General features: G+C 48.1%; 1 long non-coding RNA gene across 1 annotated transcript; it reads left to right on the forward strand.

The window, feature by feature from the left end:
* Positions 1–10558: 10558 nt before the first annotated feature.
* LOC139041012 (uncharacterized) lies at positions 10559–13331 on the forward strand. The gene is made up of 3 exons (XR_011495459.1): positions 10559–10745; positions 11649–12166; positions 12662–13331. It is a non-coding gene; the product is annotated as an uncharacterized lncRNA (long non-coding RNA).
* Positions 13332–16445: the final 3114 nt, after the last annotated feature.

The raw sequence follows: 16445 nt of genomic DNA on the forward strand, positions 1-16445 counted from the left end.
AAAAGAGGCTGGTCCCAGATGGCTGCTGTGGGATGCAGGCCTTACCCAGCTCAGCCGTCGGTGGTCTGGGAACCAGAGTCCTGGGCTGTTCTAAACTGATGGGGCTGCAGGAGATGGTCTGGGGTGCCTTCAGTTCCAGACTTTCATGAGCGTAGGTGTGAAAAATCGCTCCATCCTCTGTGTCTTCTTTACTACTCAGGCAGACCACTTCACTTCTGACGCTTCTGGTCACCAAATGTGGGCGGGTTCCCCCCACACCAAGCAACTCTGTGACACCAGCTGGGTGTCCTACAATCTGTACCTGGCTAAGGGCAGTGTCCCATAAGACTGCCAATTGGCTATAAACCTGAGGTTCCCATGACCCCCTCCTAGGGTTTGATTAATTTGCCAGAGCAGCTCACAGAACTGAGGAAAACAGTTTACTTACTGTTTATTAGTGTATCGTAGAAGGATAGGATAAAGGATACAGAGGAACATGCAGATGGAAGAGATGCAGAGGGCAAGGTGTGTGGGAAGGGACATGGAGCTTCCATGCCCTCTCTGGGCACCCCACTCTCCCCCAGCCTTCACGTGTTCACTAGCCTGGAAGCTCTTGGAACCCCATCCTAGTGAGGTTTTATGGAGGCTTCCTCACGTAGACATGATCAATTATTAACTCCATTTCCAGCCCCTCTCCCCTCTCCGGAAATGGGGGATGGCGCTGAAAATTCCAAGCTTCTTATCCTGTCTTGGTTTTTCTGGTGACCAGCCCCCATCCAGGAGCCCAGCCAGAGTTGCCTCGTAAAACAAAACATACTCTTATCATCTGGGAAACCTGAAGGGGTTTAGGGGCTCAGTGTCAGGAACTGGGGGCAGAGGCCAAAAATTAGAACAAAAGATGCTCCTAGTGCTCTTATCACTCAGGAAATTACGAGGGTTTCAGGAGCTCTGGGCCAGGAACCAGAGGCAGAGAGACCAATATATATATTTTCTGTTATTTCATAGGATACCGGAGGCCTGTCAAAGTGCCAGAAAGATCCTCAGGAAAACAAAATGAAACAAAAACATAAAAAGCATAAAAACTCCTTATCTTCCTGGCACACAAGGTGTGCAAAGAGAGCTCTGTGGAGGGGGGACAGAGGTACCCAGGACAGCCACAGTAACTGGGAACTCAATGGTGGGGAAGATTTCTCCCTTTGTTATTATTGTTTTTTTAATGAGCTGTAGCAGGTTGTTTAAAATGATTTTGAAAAATACAAAATTTAAAGACTCTGGAAAGCAAACCCTGAAGCAGAAATCCCCGTGCTGGAATCCCGCTAAAAGCTCCAGGAGCCCCAGGCTATGGAGCCTCAGGAAGACCAGGTAAAGGCAGAAGGCCCCAGTGGCTTTGCAGAGCCAGGATGGACAGTGGTGGGGGACTCTGTTCCTCTGTCCTGGTTTTTCACCCTTGGCCCAAAGAGACTCAGCTCACCCTCCATCTGGACCGTGTCGCTGAGAACACTTCCAGCCACCTCCCCTTTTCTCAGCAAGTCTGAAAGGTCAGAGTCAGAATTCATTGGTGGACTTTCTCTTGGGCACAGGGTCACTGTATTAAAAAATGATGCTAATTTCATCCAGGATGAATGAGACCTGCCAACCCCACCGCAAAGGTGGACCCGAGTGTAGGAGTCTTGATTTAGATTACCTTGGGAAGTAGGGACCCCTACCTGGGCCTGGGCTTGACCTGTGCTTTCTTACAGCAGCTTTTATCAACAAGTCTTGAACTGGCGAGTACCAGTTTAGGAAGGACTAGAGGTTCCACACTCCCCAAACACAGATGAACTGACCTGTAAGGAGGGCGGGGTGCTTCCCTCTCCTGCTCTGTCCCCACTGACTGGGGGCAAAAATGGCTCAAAGCCCGCCAGTGGTCAGCACCGTGTTCTTCATCGTCAGTTCTATCTGATCTGGACAGCGCTATCAGAGGACCCTCATATTAAACTGTGTGACATAGTGGACTGCTCTTCATCAGAGGGAGAATTCAAGTGCCATGGACAAAGCATCCCACTGAGGCCACGCCCCTGGGCACAGTGAAGCCACAGCATGGGGAGAGGAGCAGGGAGGTGGCAGAGCTACCAGCTTCTGTGGGACCTTACGGAGTGGGAGGACAGAGGCTGGAGTCAAGCCATCTCTAGGTTCTTTGAGCTTTTTGTTGGGAGAGAGAAACTTAGGGCAAGAAGTGGCCCTAAAGTCAGGAGCTCTATGAGCTGGTATTCAAAAGTGAGTGCTAAGACTCCTGAGCATATACTTTGAAGGGGAGCAGAATATGCCACGCCAAAATGTGCCTTTTTCGCATGTGGATTATTTTGAGCTGAAGTCAATGAAGATCCAACAGACTTAGGAAAAGCTTTTTTTCCTCTCTCTTAACATCCGTGAAGAATTTAGAAAAGGGACCTGTACCAGAAAGAGAGCTATCACCAGAGATAACTTTTTTTTTAATCTGAGAGACTTGTCTGCAAGGCAGGGCAAACATCTGATTGTCAAACATCCTCTCCTCTCATCTCCCTGTGAATGGCTCACCTCCCCTTAGAAGCCCCAGGCCCCTATCCGTGTCCTTAGCTCAGGACGGGATCTAAGCCTCAATTGCCTGACTGCCTTAGAGTCTCATGTTTTCATGGGGCTCCTGTATGTGTGAAATTAAATTTGTTTTTCTCCTGTTAATTGTTCTTATGTCAATTTAAGTATTAGACCAACCAAAGAACCTAGAAGGGAAGAAGGGAAAATTTTTCCTCCTTGAAAACTTTAAACTCCTTCACAGCTCATCTAAGTTGATTTAATTAAGAGACTCAGATATATTGGCTTAGAAATGGCATTTATTTCTTCTGAGGTCAGTGATCCAGGTGTGGTGGGGAGGCTCTGCCACCCTCAACAGGTGGCTTCCTTTCCTACCTCCAGGGCAGCTGGCCCAGGACCCTTCATCTCCTAGCCAGAGGGAGGACGGAAAGGCAGAAGGGAGGGGAAGGCAGTGTCTTTTCCAGGGCATGACTTGGAAGTTGGGCACGTCATTTCCACTTACATTCCATTGGCCAGAAGTAGCTATGTGACCACCTTGGCTGCAGAAGAGGCTGGGAAATGTGGCCTCTGCTTGGGTGGCCAGGCACCCAGTTAATCCTATTACAACGAGGAAGAAGAGGTGAGCAGATACTGAGGGACATTTAACACTCTCTTTTGTGTCTAATAATCACTCCCACTAACTGAGGTCCTTCTGTGTGCTGGGTATTTACATATGTCATCTTTACTGCAACCCAGCAACAGAGAGGGCACCATCCCCAAGTTATAGCTGCAGAAACTGAGGCTCAGAGAGGTTAAGTAAGTTGTCCAAATTCAATTAGCTAGTGAGTGGTGGTTTGGGATCTAAACCCAGGCCTGACTGGCTGCAAATTGTAGGTGTCTGCCAGGATTCAGTAAGTACCACCATATCCTGAGGCCGAGAGGTGGGGCTCATGCTCAGTCATACCAGCTTCTGGAGGCTAATCCTGGCTGGGATTGGGGTGGGGGTGGGGGATAGAGAGGGAAGCGGAAAGGTGGGTGAGGGGAGAAAGGAGAACCTGGGACGAGCCCCTCACCTGTTTTAGGCTCTTGGGTTGCAAATCTTTCTGGGTACAATTTTTTTGTTTTTATTGCGGTCATGATAGTTTATAGCATTGTGAAATTTCAGTTGTACATTATTATTTGTCAGTCACCATACATATGTGCTCCTTTCCCCCTTATGCCCACCCCTCCCCTTCCCCTCTGGTAACCACTAATCTGTTCTTTGTCCATGCGTTTGTTTATCTTCCACATATGAGTGAAATCATATGGTATTTGCCCTTTTCTGTCTGGCTTATTTTGCTTAACATAATACCCTCCTCCATAATACCAGCTCTCAGTTACGACTCCAGATTTTTCTTTCTCTCATTCATTGTGTTTTTCATCTCCAACATTTCTGATTGGTTTTTCTTTATAGTTGCAGTCTCTTTTGTGAAGAAGTCTCTCATTCCTTAGTTTTATTCATGATTTCATTGAACTGTCTTTCTGAATTCTCTTGTAACTCGTTGAGTTTTTTTTTTAATGATAGCTATTTTGAATTCTCTGTCATTTAGATTGTAAATTTCTGTGCCTTCGGGATGAATTTCTGGGTGTTTGTCTTTTTCCTTCTGGTCTGCCGTATTAATATACCTTTTCCTATTATTTGATGGGGTGGATTCATGCTTTTGCCTAGTGATAGTATGTGGTTGCAGATTCCAGTTTCCGCCATCAGGGGTTGGGCAGAAGCTGTGTATTCTGAGCCCACTGTAACCCCTGTCAGTTGTGCCTGTCCAAGCCTGGGTCACTCCTTGGGACCACAGTGGTCCTGTGGGCTGCCCAACAAAATGGGGAAGCCATCATGCGGGGGCTCATGGCTGCCACTGCCTGCTCCCACAGTCCTGCTGAGACACACTCCCCCTGCAGGGCTGCAGTGGTAGTATGGGTGTTTGTGGCATCTTGGAACTCATTTGCCTTGGGGCACAGATCTGCTGCCATCTCCTCCTAGGTCACACCAGCCATTGTGCTTGGTGGGTGGGGCCTCCCCACTGAATCTGACCCTGGATCACTCCCCGGGGGCTGTGGTGGCACTGTGGGCTCTCCCACCACGTGGGAAAGTGACCATGTGGGGGCTCATGGCTGCTGCTGCCTGCTCCCACAGTCCTACTGAGACACACTAACCCCTTCAGGGCCACAGAAGTGCTATGGGCATTTGCAGCAGCTGGGAACTCTTTTACCCAGGCATGCAGATCTGCCACCATCTCCTCCTGGGTCATACCAGCCACTGTACTTGGTGAGCAGGGTCTCCCCACTGAGTCTGAGCCTGGGCTGCTCCCTGGGTTCTTTGGTGCTACTGTGGGCTCTCCCACCAGATGGGAAAGTAATCACATGGGGGCTCAGATCTGCCATCACCTGTTCCCACAGTACAGCAGAGGCGTGCTCCCACCCTTGGGGTTGCAGTGGTGCTGTGGGCGCTCCAGCTGGGAAAGCAGTTGCATGCATGCACAGGGCTGCCAGGGGGCTGGAGAGTGCTCACCCAGCTCCACCACCTCCCCAGGGGTAGTCCGTCCTCCTTCAGATGTATAGCTGCCTGGGTCTCTCAGGCGTCCTGTTGTGCTGTGCGGGTGTCCTCCATTGATCCACGAATATCTGCTTAGTTGTAGTTTGGAGGGGGAGAGATAAAGGGAACAGCTCACTCCACCATGGTGCTGATATCACTGGGTACACAGTTTTAAGGGCACTGTGAGAAAAAGTTGAGAATTTCTGTTCTAACCAAATGACTAATTCTTCCTTCCTTCCTTTGAAGGTTGGTAACTCTCTGACTAAAAAATTTATAAAATGCAATGTTTTCATAATAAAGGGACATTGAGAAGAAAAGACTACAGGCAGAGGAGAGAATAGTCTTTTTACCGTTTCAAATCTCACGAGAACTCTTATTTCCAGCTTTGAAAAGTCAGGAAGATCCAGCTCAGAGAAAAGGTTAAATTGAAAGGTTTGTAAACTGAGGAGCGAGAGGTGCATAGATGGTCATCAGGCCTTGCCCCCATTGGAGACACTTGCCCTTGTATCTGGCTGCTATATTGAGACCCCCTGTAAAATTTCAGCTCGGGAAAAGATTCTGCTGATACTGTTTGGAAACTTCAGAACTAGACCAAACTGAGTAATGTTGTGGGTAATTTTTATTTATTTTGAAAAATTAGCTAATTATTTTAAAGATTTTATTTTTCCTTTTTCTCCCCAAAGCCCCCCTGGTACATGGTTGTACCATTTTTACTTGTGGGTCCTTCTAGTTGTGGCATGTGGGATGCCTCCTCAGCATGGCCTGATGAGTGGTGCCATGTCTGCGCCCAGGATACGAACCTATGAAACCCCGGGCCACTGAAGCAGAGTGTGCAAACTTAACCACTCAGCCACGGGGTTGGCCCCAGTTAATTATTTTAAATAGGTAATGTATGTACATGGCTAGGTAAGACACTGTGGCTTCTGTTTTCCTCTCTTGGATCACTCTCTCTAGGGGGCGCCAGCTGCCACATCGTGAGGACACACAAGCAGCCCTGTGGAGAGGTCCACGTGCGAGGAACTGAGGCCTCCTGCCAACAGCCACTGAGGGAACCATCTTGGGAGCTTTTCAGCCCTGGCCAATCTTTCCAATGACTGGAGCCTTACGACAGTCCCCGCACTAGACTACTCAGCTAAGCTGCTCACTAATTTCTGACCCTCAGAAGGGGTGTGAGATAATAGCATTTTATGCCACTAAGTTTTGGGGCAATTTGTTACACAGCAATAGATGACTAATATAATCACTGGCCCTGATCCCTGCTCCCAACATTGAAGGAATTCAGCTTTATAAAGAAATGGACTCTTGAGGGTTATATAACTACTCTGGATTTGTGGTAGGCAGCATAATGGCCTCCCAAAGGTGCCCATGTCCTAATACCTGCAACCTGTGACTTTGTTAGGTCACCTGGTGGAGGTGAATTAATGTTTCAGAGGGGATTATGGTTGCTAATCCCTGACTTTAAAATAGGGAGATTATCCTGGATTATCCAGGTAGGCCCAACACAATGATAAGTTCCTTAAAAGGGAGGGGAAGGAGTGAGCCAGAGGGAGATGTGACTATAGAAGCGCGTCAGAGTGTTGGCTCTAAGGATGGAGGGAAGGAAAGCGGCTGTGAATCGAGGAACGTGGGCAGCTTCCGGAAGCTGGAAAAGGCAAGGGAACTGTTTTAGTCAGCTTGGGCTGTGATAACAAAATGCCATGGACTGGGGGCCTTACAAACAACAGACAGTTGCTTCTCACAGTTCTGGGGCTGGGAAGTCCAAGATCAAGGCGCATGCAGATTCAGTGCCTGGTTCGTAGATGGCCATCTTCTCGCTATGTCTTCACGTGGTGGTGGGAGAGGTTGAGGGTATCTCTTATAAGGGCACTAGTTCCATTCTGGAGGATTCCACCTTCATGACCTAATCACCTCCGAAGGCCCCACCTCCTAACACTATCAGCCTGGGGATTAGGTTTCCACATGTGAATTTTGGGGGACACAAACATTCAGTCGATAGCAGAAATGGGTTTTCCCCTTGAGCCTTCAGAAAGGAATACAGCTCTCACACCTTGATTTTAGCCCAGTGACAGCTGTGTTGGACTTCCAACCTTCAGAACTGTGAGATAACCCATTTGCGTTGTTTTAATTTGCAGCAATAAGAAACTAATACAAGGTCAACAGCCAGAAAATGGCAGAGCAAGGATTCAAGTCTGATCTGTCTGACCGGAAGCTCATCCTCCCCCCCCCCACCCCCACCGCCCCCCGCTTCACCCTGGCTCCCAGATATCGGAGAGACTTATCTTTGTTGCTGCTCATGACGCTAATGACTGAATTCCCAGAGCAGCAAGTCTGGGGAGCTGTGTTACTGTGGGGAGAGGGCAGGCAGGCTGATCTGGCTGCTTAGGAGCCTGTGGTTAGAACCCAGATCGGATCTGGTAAATTAAACAAGGAAGCCATTAGATGAGGTGGCTGTAATACTGTGGTGGCCTACGTAAGTAAACCAAAATCTAAGCCCACAAATGCCCCAGGGTTACAAAATCAAAATGCTAAGGACATGCAGTCACAAGCAGCTAACTAGGCTTTAAGCTACAGTCAACCAATGATTTCCTTTCTCTGCTTCCACACGGCCTCCATGTGTCTTTCCCCTGGCTCCTACTGGCTGAGCTCTCCTAACCACTTCCAGTTTGGGGCAGCCCAACTAGGATCCATTTTCGCTCAAATGAACTCTTAAAATCTTTAATATACCTCAATTTATTTGAACAGATCCTGACAGCGCTGCGCTCTCTCTGCCAAAGTGGGCAGTCTGTGGAAAAGCATCCATCATTTGGTCATTTAGTCAACAAGTATTTCTGAGTGCCAGTGATGTGCAAACATTGAGCATCTTCTATAAGGATTTAATGGCGACCGTGATAGACATGGAAGCTTCTTGCCCACGTGGAGGTTGCAATCTAGCAGGGAAGAGAAAGTCTAATCCTCACAATAGCTCTACCATGATCGCCAGCCCCATTTGCAATCAAGAAGGCTGCGGGTGAGCAGTTACAGGCCATGTCCAAGGCCACGAAGCTAGGGAGCGAGGAGCAGCAGAGAAGGCGTTTGACCATGCAATCTAATTCCTGGGCCGGAGCCATAGTGCTTCTCCGAGGAAAGTCTCAGTCATTGCTTACTAGTGTTGCAGAATTCAGAGTGGTACCTGCTCCATGTGCTACCAATGGCCTGCCTGGTGGAGAAGCACCGGAAGCCATGAAGGATTCCAGGCAGTCAGGCCTGGAAAAAAAGAATAGGGGATCAGGAAGCTGTAATAATCTCCAGATGTTTAAGAGTCTTACATGATGTCGGCATGGAAAATGAGGCTATAAAAGAACATTCGATGCCATGAAAAGATGTTCATGGGATATGGTTAAATGGAGAAATCGGGTTGCAAAAGAGTCTACCTTAGGAGCCTCTCCTCCTTTTTGGGTAAAAAATATACATGCAGGGATAAGAAAAAAAAGCCTATATAAATACACTTCAATGTGTTAACTAGAGTGTAACTAGGTTGTGGGTATAGAGTTGCCAGATTTAGCAAATAAGAAGACAGGACTTCCAGTTACATTTGGATTTCAGATAAACTGCGAATAATTTCTTAGAACAAGCAGTTATTCGTTGTTTATCTGAAATCCAAATTTAACGGGATGTCCTGTATTTTATCTCGCAACCCGATATGGAGGATTTTTCTTTTTGTTTGTGTTTTTGATAATAAATGTATGTTAGTTTTGAAATAAAAAGGGGCACCAACTGGAGTCCTGCCTTGTGTAAGAAGGATTAGTTATTGGTGCGCACGGTGGTCCCACGGGCCAAGTCAGCTAAAGTGGAGCTTAAGTCTGCCCTCCCACTGGGACCCTGGCCCGGGCCCGTGATTCCCGGCGCTGGCTGAGCGACGCTGACTGCCAGGTGGCGCTGCCGGGCTGCTGGTCCTAGTCGCCAAGGCTCGCAGCGTCAGAGGAGAGGGACAACAGTGCCCCTCTGGGATCCAGCTGGCTTTCGGATCCAGATGGCCCTCAGCAGTCCCCAAGGCCAGAGCCAGAGGTGCAGGAAAAGCTGGGTGCAGAGTTGGAACTCTACCTCTAAAGCACATCCCAGGCCCCTTTCCTCTGCAAAGCTCTGCAGCTGCTGGGACTGTGCATGAGTCCGCACAGGGCTGAACAGCGTGTCCACTTCCCTTTCCTCCAACTAGACCCCAGGCATCTCCTCTTTGACTCAGCGCATACTCCTCCCGGGACTGAAAGAGACTCAGTTCCTGCTCTGGGATGCTCAACTGTGGGCAGACTCCGGGAGCGAGGAGGGAAGATGACTCCTGTCCTCGTGGAAGGGAGGGTCTAGCTCCCAAGGAGAGAGAAGTGAAGTGTATTCGGCAGGTGTTTGGAGATGCTCTGAAATTGTAAATTGCCCGCTGAGTTTATGCCCACAGCTTGGCACAGCACGTGCTGAGCAAAGGAGAAGTTCCATAAATGTTTTTCATCCAGTCAACAAATTCTCTGAGCCCCTCTGTGCCAGACGCTGGGCTAGGCTCTGGGGATGAAGTCCCTGTCCTTCTGGAGCTTATGATTTGGTGGTAGAGAGACAAACAATAAACAGGTAGAATAATGCTATAATTTCACATGGTGTTAAACTCTAGAAGAAAATAAAACGAGGTATTAAGCTCCTAATCTTGTTTCCTGCTGGTCCAGGCTGGCCGTGATGCAGGGGAGGGAGGAACAGGAGGAGGGGGCCAGGGAGAGCTACTCCCATCCTCTGGGCACAGCTGTCAACCCTTGATTCCATCTGGAGGGACTCTTGGGGAGAATATTCTGGGAGCTGCCAAAGTGGGGGTGGGGGGGAAGGGCCGCCTGGCTGGAAAGAGAAAGATCCAGGAAAGAGGAGTTCAGGTTGCTGGGGCCTCTTTGGGTAGAACAGGGCAGGGGAGAACCTCAGGGTCAGCCCAGCCTGGAAGGGAGCTGGCAGAGCAAATGCGAGGGAGAACCTGACTCTTCAAAGAGCCCCAGAGGGCCTTGGTTGGGCAGGGGTGGGGGAGTGTGATGGCTAATTTTATTTGTCAACTTGGCTGGGCCATGGTACCCAGATGTTTAGTCAAATAGTACCTTAGATGCTTCTTTGAAGGTATTTTTTTGGATAGGCTTGAATTTAAATCGGTAGACTTTAAACAAAGCAGATTGCTCTCTACAATGTGGGTGGGTCTCGTCCAATCAGTTGAGGACCTTAAGAACAAGACTGACCTCCCTCAAGAGAGGGGGAATTTGTCAGCAGACTGCCTTTGGACTCCAACTGCAGCATCAACTTTTCCTTGGGTCTCCAGCTTACTCTGTGGATTTTGGACTTGCCAGTCTCTAAAATCATATGAGCTAATTCCTTAAAATAAATCTCTCTCTATATATACACATCCTATTGGTTCTGTTCCTCTGGAGAACTCTGACTAATACAGGAAGCCCCAGGGCCCCGGCTGAGATTGGCAGACCTGAGAATTCTCTGAGGCAGTCAACATTGAGTGAACATCTACCACGTGTTGAGCTGTGTCAGGCACTGGGCACAATGACTCTCTGCACATGGCTGCCACCTGAGACTTCAGAAGTGGACGGTGTGGCCCTTTGTCCCTGTTGTGGCTTTGGATGGATATTTGGCCCAGAGGAAGTCACTGGACCTGTGCAATGAGGTGAGAAAGTCCTGTCTTAATAGCTCTGCCCAGAATTCCTCTTGTTGGGAACAATCTCTTAGAGTCACTTGGAGGAGTGAGACCCCCATCACTACTCGGGTGATGGCATCACTCCCCCTTCCAACCCTACTTTCCCTCAGCGACTTCATTTGGCACCTGCTCTGTCCAGCCTTGCGCAGCCTGCCCTGTGGCCCCCTCAACGGGAGGTGAGGGCATTTCCTTCTGCTGTCAAGTAGCTTGTTGTCAGGGTGGCTCGTCCACGAGGAGAACAACACACAATAGGTTGGCACACACGTGCCCATAATTTAGGAAAGCCAACTATACAATCTGGAGATGGAGAAAGAAAAGAGGAAAGCCTCGATAACTCATTTCCCTCTCCTCCCCAACCCACATTTTCACACTGACTCTGCCGCAGGGCAGGGACACCTCCCTACATGTGAGGGAGCAGGTGGAGTTTTGCTTTTGAGCCTCAAGACCTGCCTCTTGGTGCTTTAACGGGGATCTTTGAGGACGATTTTAGCTTTAGGGAATTTAGCTTCTTTACTGCCATTGAGCCTCCCACTCACCCCCCAGGAATCTGGGATGTCCCAGAACCAGTCCAAGGCTAGCATCCCAAAGCAATTAGCAGGATTAATTGCCAGATGTGTTTCCCCATAAGCCTGGGGTCCAGCATAGAGTAGGCAGGCAGCAAATGCTTGTCGAGGGGTTTAAACAACATCAACATCCAAGGTCGCTGAGTCTGATGGAGGGTGGGATAGTGGGGGCCTGGGGTGGCCAGCCAAGGGACCTCAAAGCAGGGGGCTTGGAACTTGGCCGTGAAGAGAGGTATCATTTGCATAGCTGGGAAGGGGTTTGGGGCCCTCCAGCATTTCCCAGAATGCCTTCTGTTTTCTTGTTGAGAAGCGGTGAGCGCCTGCGGGACCGATGGGTTTCTCAGCGCAGTTCTGGTATGAGTGGCCCTCACCACAAGGAGCCAGCGCCGAGTCAGAAGGAAAGAGAGCTGAACCGCTGCCTCTGTCCCCCATGTTCTGTGAAAGTTGCATCCTGCAGTGGGTTGAAAGGTGGCTCCCCCCAAAAGATATGTCCATATAAGAATTCTTGGGACCTGTGAATGTGCCTTATTGAAAAAAGCAGTCTTTGTAGACATAGCTGAGAATCTTGAGATGAAGACATTTGTGGGATCATTATCTGGGTGGACTCTAAATCCAGTGACAAGGGTCCTTAAGAGAGACACACAGAAGAGGAGAAAGCCGCGGTAAGACGGAGGCAGAGGCTGGAGTGAAGCAGCCACGAGCCAGGGGACAGCTGGAGCCACAGAAGCTGGAGGATTCAGAGAACAGAATGTCCCCTAGAGCTTCTGGAGGGAGTGTGACCCTGCTGACACCTTGACCTTGGACTTCTGGCCTTAGAGCAGTGACAGAGTAAGTGTCCATTGTTTTGGGCCACGAAGTTTGCGGTAATTCATTGCAGGAGCACTGGGAAATGAATGCACATCCAACCCACATTTTCTACTAATTCCCAAGGGTTTACACTCCTGGAACTTCTTCCACACATGCCCTGTTTTGCTCAATGTTCCTCTGGAAGTGAGGCTTAGTCCCCTTGTCTCATTCCACGTAAAATGCACTTGCACCAAGAATTTCTTGTTTTTAGGAAATTGTGGGTGATGGCGGTGGGGGGAGAAGGGTAGCAGAGAAGGGTTCCATTCTCCAGTGCAAATACTGGGTTTTCCCCTAACCAAACCCTGGCAAATAAAATGATCTTCAGTCTTTACAGAGCTAATCAAACACCTGAGAGACAGAATCGTGCTTATGAGTGTGTGTTTGTGTGTGTAAGAGAGACGGAGAGAATGTTCATGCTTGCATGTGTGTGCATGTGAACTGCTTCCCTCCTCCACACCGCCCCCTCCTTGATTTCAGGGGTGAAAGGAAATGCACCATCCGCTCCAGCAAGCCAGAGCAGCCTTGTGTCTTGGGATGTGAGATGCTGCCCAGAATCATCTTCTGAGAACAAAGAAGAGCAAAGTAGAAGGAGACTGCCCAGGATTGAAGACTTTCATGGGTGGCCTTCTGGGAGTGATGGAGGCTTCCAGAGAAGATGGGCAGGTTCTGGCCACGTATGGCCTCTGTGACGACTCAGAGACCCACAGCACAGCACAGGCCTCTCCTCTGTGTGCCTGACTGTCATGCAGTGGCCTGTGTGGATTTCTGTCACCCCCTCCACTGCAGGCCTCTTCCAGGATGTCCCGCTGAAGGCCAACACTGTCTATCCAGTGACACAAGCCAGAATCCTGGCAGCATCCCTTGACACCCCCCTTCTCATCGCCCCTCAAATCCACCCATCCCCAGAGCCTGTCGATTGTATTTCCTGCTTGTCACTCATATGTCACTCCAGCAGTTTCCTCCACTACCAGCTCTGTTGGCACCTTGTTCCTCCCCTTCGTGGCACTTGTCACGGTTGCGATGTGCCCATGAGCTCCGCAAGGGCAGAAACCACGGCTGCTTGTTCATCAAGGTGCCCCTACTGCCCAAAACAGTGCCTGGGACTCAAGAAATACTGGTCACATAATTGAATAAATGAGCGAATGAACGAATCAATGCAGTTTTGAGTCAGGATGGTGCTGGAAAGGAATAGGGGGCCTTCCTCACCAGAGCCCGAGGTCCACTTAGAAATAGCCCCCCGTGTCCTAGAGGATAAGAAAGGAGAAACCTTGGTATGGTAGGTGGACCACTCCTCCCAGTTGAGCACAGGCCTGGGATCAGCCAGAGGCCTCACCAGCCAGGAACTTGGCCGGGGCAGGGGGTGGAACCCAGTCCCAGAGCTTGGGATACGGGAAGACTCTTCCTCTCCACCTGTGTGGTGTTTGCAAGGTGTGTTTTCCATTGATTACACTTTTCCAGTGGGTGTTTGGTTCAGAGTGTCTGCAAGTGACGGGGGTTTTACCAGGGGCTGAATGGGGGCCTGGGGGTCCAGGGAATGTGAAATGTAGGCCTTCCCCTCTTTTAGGAAGACTCAAAGGAGGTTAGTCTAGTGTAACGTGGGGAGCCGTTCTGAACTTCCTGTGTGGGTGGCGGACTGCCTCGGGCCTGGCAGCAAGCTCCATCACACCTTCTCTGTCCACCCTGCAATGACCCGCTCCCCACGTTTTATTCTGAAATTGTCAAACCTACAGAAAAGTTGAAAGAGGAGTGCAATGAACACCCCTATACCTTCCCCTAGATTCTCCAACTGTTGGCGTTTTTGCCATGTTTGCTTTCTCTTTCTCTCTCCCTCTCTCTGTATATTTTAGATACTTTTATTTTGCTGAATGATTTGAAAACAAGTTGCTGACATCTTGACGCTTCGCTTCGAAATATCTCAGCATCTCCTGATAAGGATGTTCTCCCACAAAACCACAAGACCATTATTATAACCATAACAGCATCCAGCATACCAACTGTACTCAAATCTCTAAATTGTTCCCTCAATGTCTTTTATAGCTGGATTTTTTTTTCCTATCCAGGATCCAATCAAAGTTCATATATGATCATTGGTTATGTCTCTCTAGTCTCTCTTAATTTAAAACAATCTCTCACCTTTTTGTTGTTTTCATTGCTATTTGTTTTCGTGACATTGGCTTTTTTGAAGAGTCCAGGCCAGTTGTCTTGTAAGATGTCCCACGTGCTGGATTAATCTGGTTGTTCATTCATGATTAGATTCAAGGTTAATATTTTTGGCACGAGGACTACCTGGTGAAATTGGGTACTTCTCGCTGTGTCACCTCAGGGCAAATGATGGCAGGTCATGGTCCTCTTGGTGACGTAGTTTGATCACCAAGCCTCTCTCCATTTTCCCCTTTGTAATTAGTAAGTCATTTGTAGGATCGTTACATGGTCACAGGATCAGCTGCCTATCCAGTTCACCCAGCAGTTTTAGCAATCATTGATGAGATTTGCCTGAATCAAGGACTACATTGGGGGTTGCAAAGTGGTGGGTTTTCATTCTTTTATTTCTTCCACACTTACTAGCTGGCATTTTTCTGTAAGAATTTGCCCCACTCACCTTTTTTTTTCTTTCTAAAAATCACTGTGGATTCATGGATTTTTTTAAAAGTGTGCTATAATCTGATACTATCATTATTCATTTGGATGTTCACATTGTCCCACGTTGAGCAGTGGGAGCTCCTTAAGTCACCTCCTGTGTCCCTTTGACATGGTCACATTTATCTTTGTGTGCCTTTTTGCTTTGTGGTGTGACAGATAGTCCAGGCTCATGCTGTACACTTTCAGCCCCAGCCTGAGAATGAACCATTTCTCCAAGGAGTCCTGGTTCCCTTAGTGGTGAATGATATCTAGAAACAAGAACCCAGTGTTACATATGTTCATTGCTACCGGGGTGCAGCTGCTTCTAGACTCTTCAGGGAACAGAACTAGGAGACTCAGTTTTTAAAAAAAGAATCATGTGTTCAAACTGATATTTCCACCTCAAATTTAACATTATAGGGTTTTTCTTAACTCCTTTTACATATTACTAGTATTGTTTTTCTTTTACAGTAAACTATGTATTTGCTTAATTCTACATTATACATAAAAGAGTTTCAGAATTACAAGACCAATATTACTACTAACGGCATACCTACTAAGTCAAGAATAAGATTCTTTTTTGGAGTTGTTTTTGTTCTCAGAACAGATCTCATTAGGGATGTACAATCAGAATACCGGATTAATTCCTTGTTCTGTGTGGTTGTGTTATCAGTGTGATATGTAATCAATTTGTTTTGCTCCCGTTTGTACTCTATTGTAGGGTTTGCTTTATCCTATCCTTTTAAAATTTAAATTTTTTTTTTTTTTGCTGAGGAAGATTTGCCCTGAGCTAACATCTGGAGCCCTGTTGCTAATCTTCCTGTTTTTTTCTTTTTGTTTTTTTTTTCATGTGGGCCACTGTCACAGCATGGCTGCTAACAGATGAGTGGTGTAGGTCTGCACCCGGGATCCGAAACCTGGGCTGCCGAAGCAGAGCATGCCGAACTTAACCACTAGGCCACCAGGGCTGGCCCCTAAAATTTAATTTAATTTTTTTAATGCATAAAACATTCATGTGGCTCAAAGTTAAAAGGATATAAAAAGGTATACAGGAGAAGTCTCACTGCCACCCCATTCCTTCAGGGCTGTCCCTCCCACCTCCATAGTTAACCCTTTTCATTAATTTCTATTATCTTTCCTGTATTTCTTTGCATGAAAATAACACACTCATATTCTCATTTTCTCTTCTTCCTTATATAAAAGACAGTATAATGTATATCCTCCTTTTCACATTATGCTGTGCTTTATTACCCATTTAATCAGATCTCTGGTGCTCACTTTCATTTCTTCCTGTTTCACATTCTGCCTTCACATGAAATCTGTTCAGTGTTGGCTTTTGTCTAATCTATGGATGCTGGCTATTTGGGAGGACCATGTGACACTCTGGATGCCACGGCATTGGGAATACCCGGGTCCTTCTGGGGCTGGCGTGGCCTCCAGATGCGAGAGCGATGAGAAGGCCATAGAACGAAGGTCCCAATTAGGGGGAAGGTCACACTGCAGGCTGTCCTCTCCTGTCTGGCTTCTAGTCCGTGGGCATCTCTTGGGATGCGGGCGACTTTGGAGATGGGTTTTGGAGGAGGGGCTTTGACGCTGGAGGGTTATGAAATGTTGCAAGGAGAGAAGCAGTTTCTGTGACAAA

The sequence above is a fragment of the Equus asinus genome, chromosome 19 (assembly GCF_041296235.1).
Source record: "Equus asinus isolate D_3611 breed Donkey chromosome 19, EquAss-T2T_v2, whole genome shotgun sequence".
Classification (NCBI taxonomy): domain Eukaryota; kingdom Metazoa; phylum Chordata; class Mammalia; order Perissodactyla; family Equidae; genus Equus; species Equus asinus.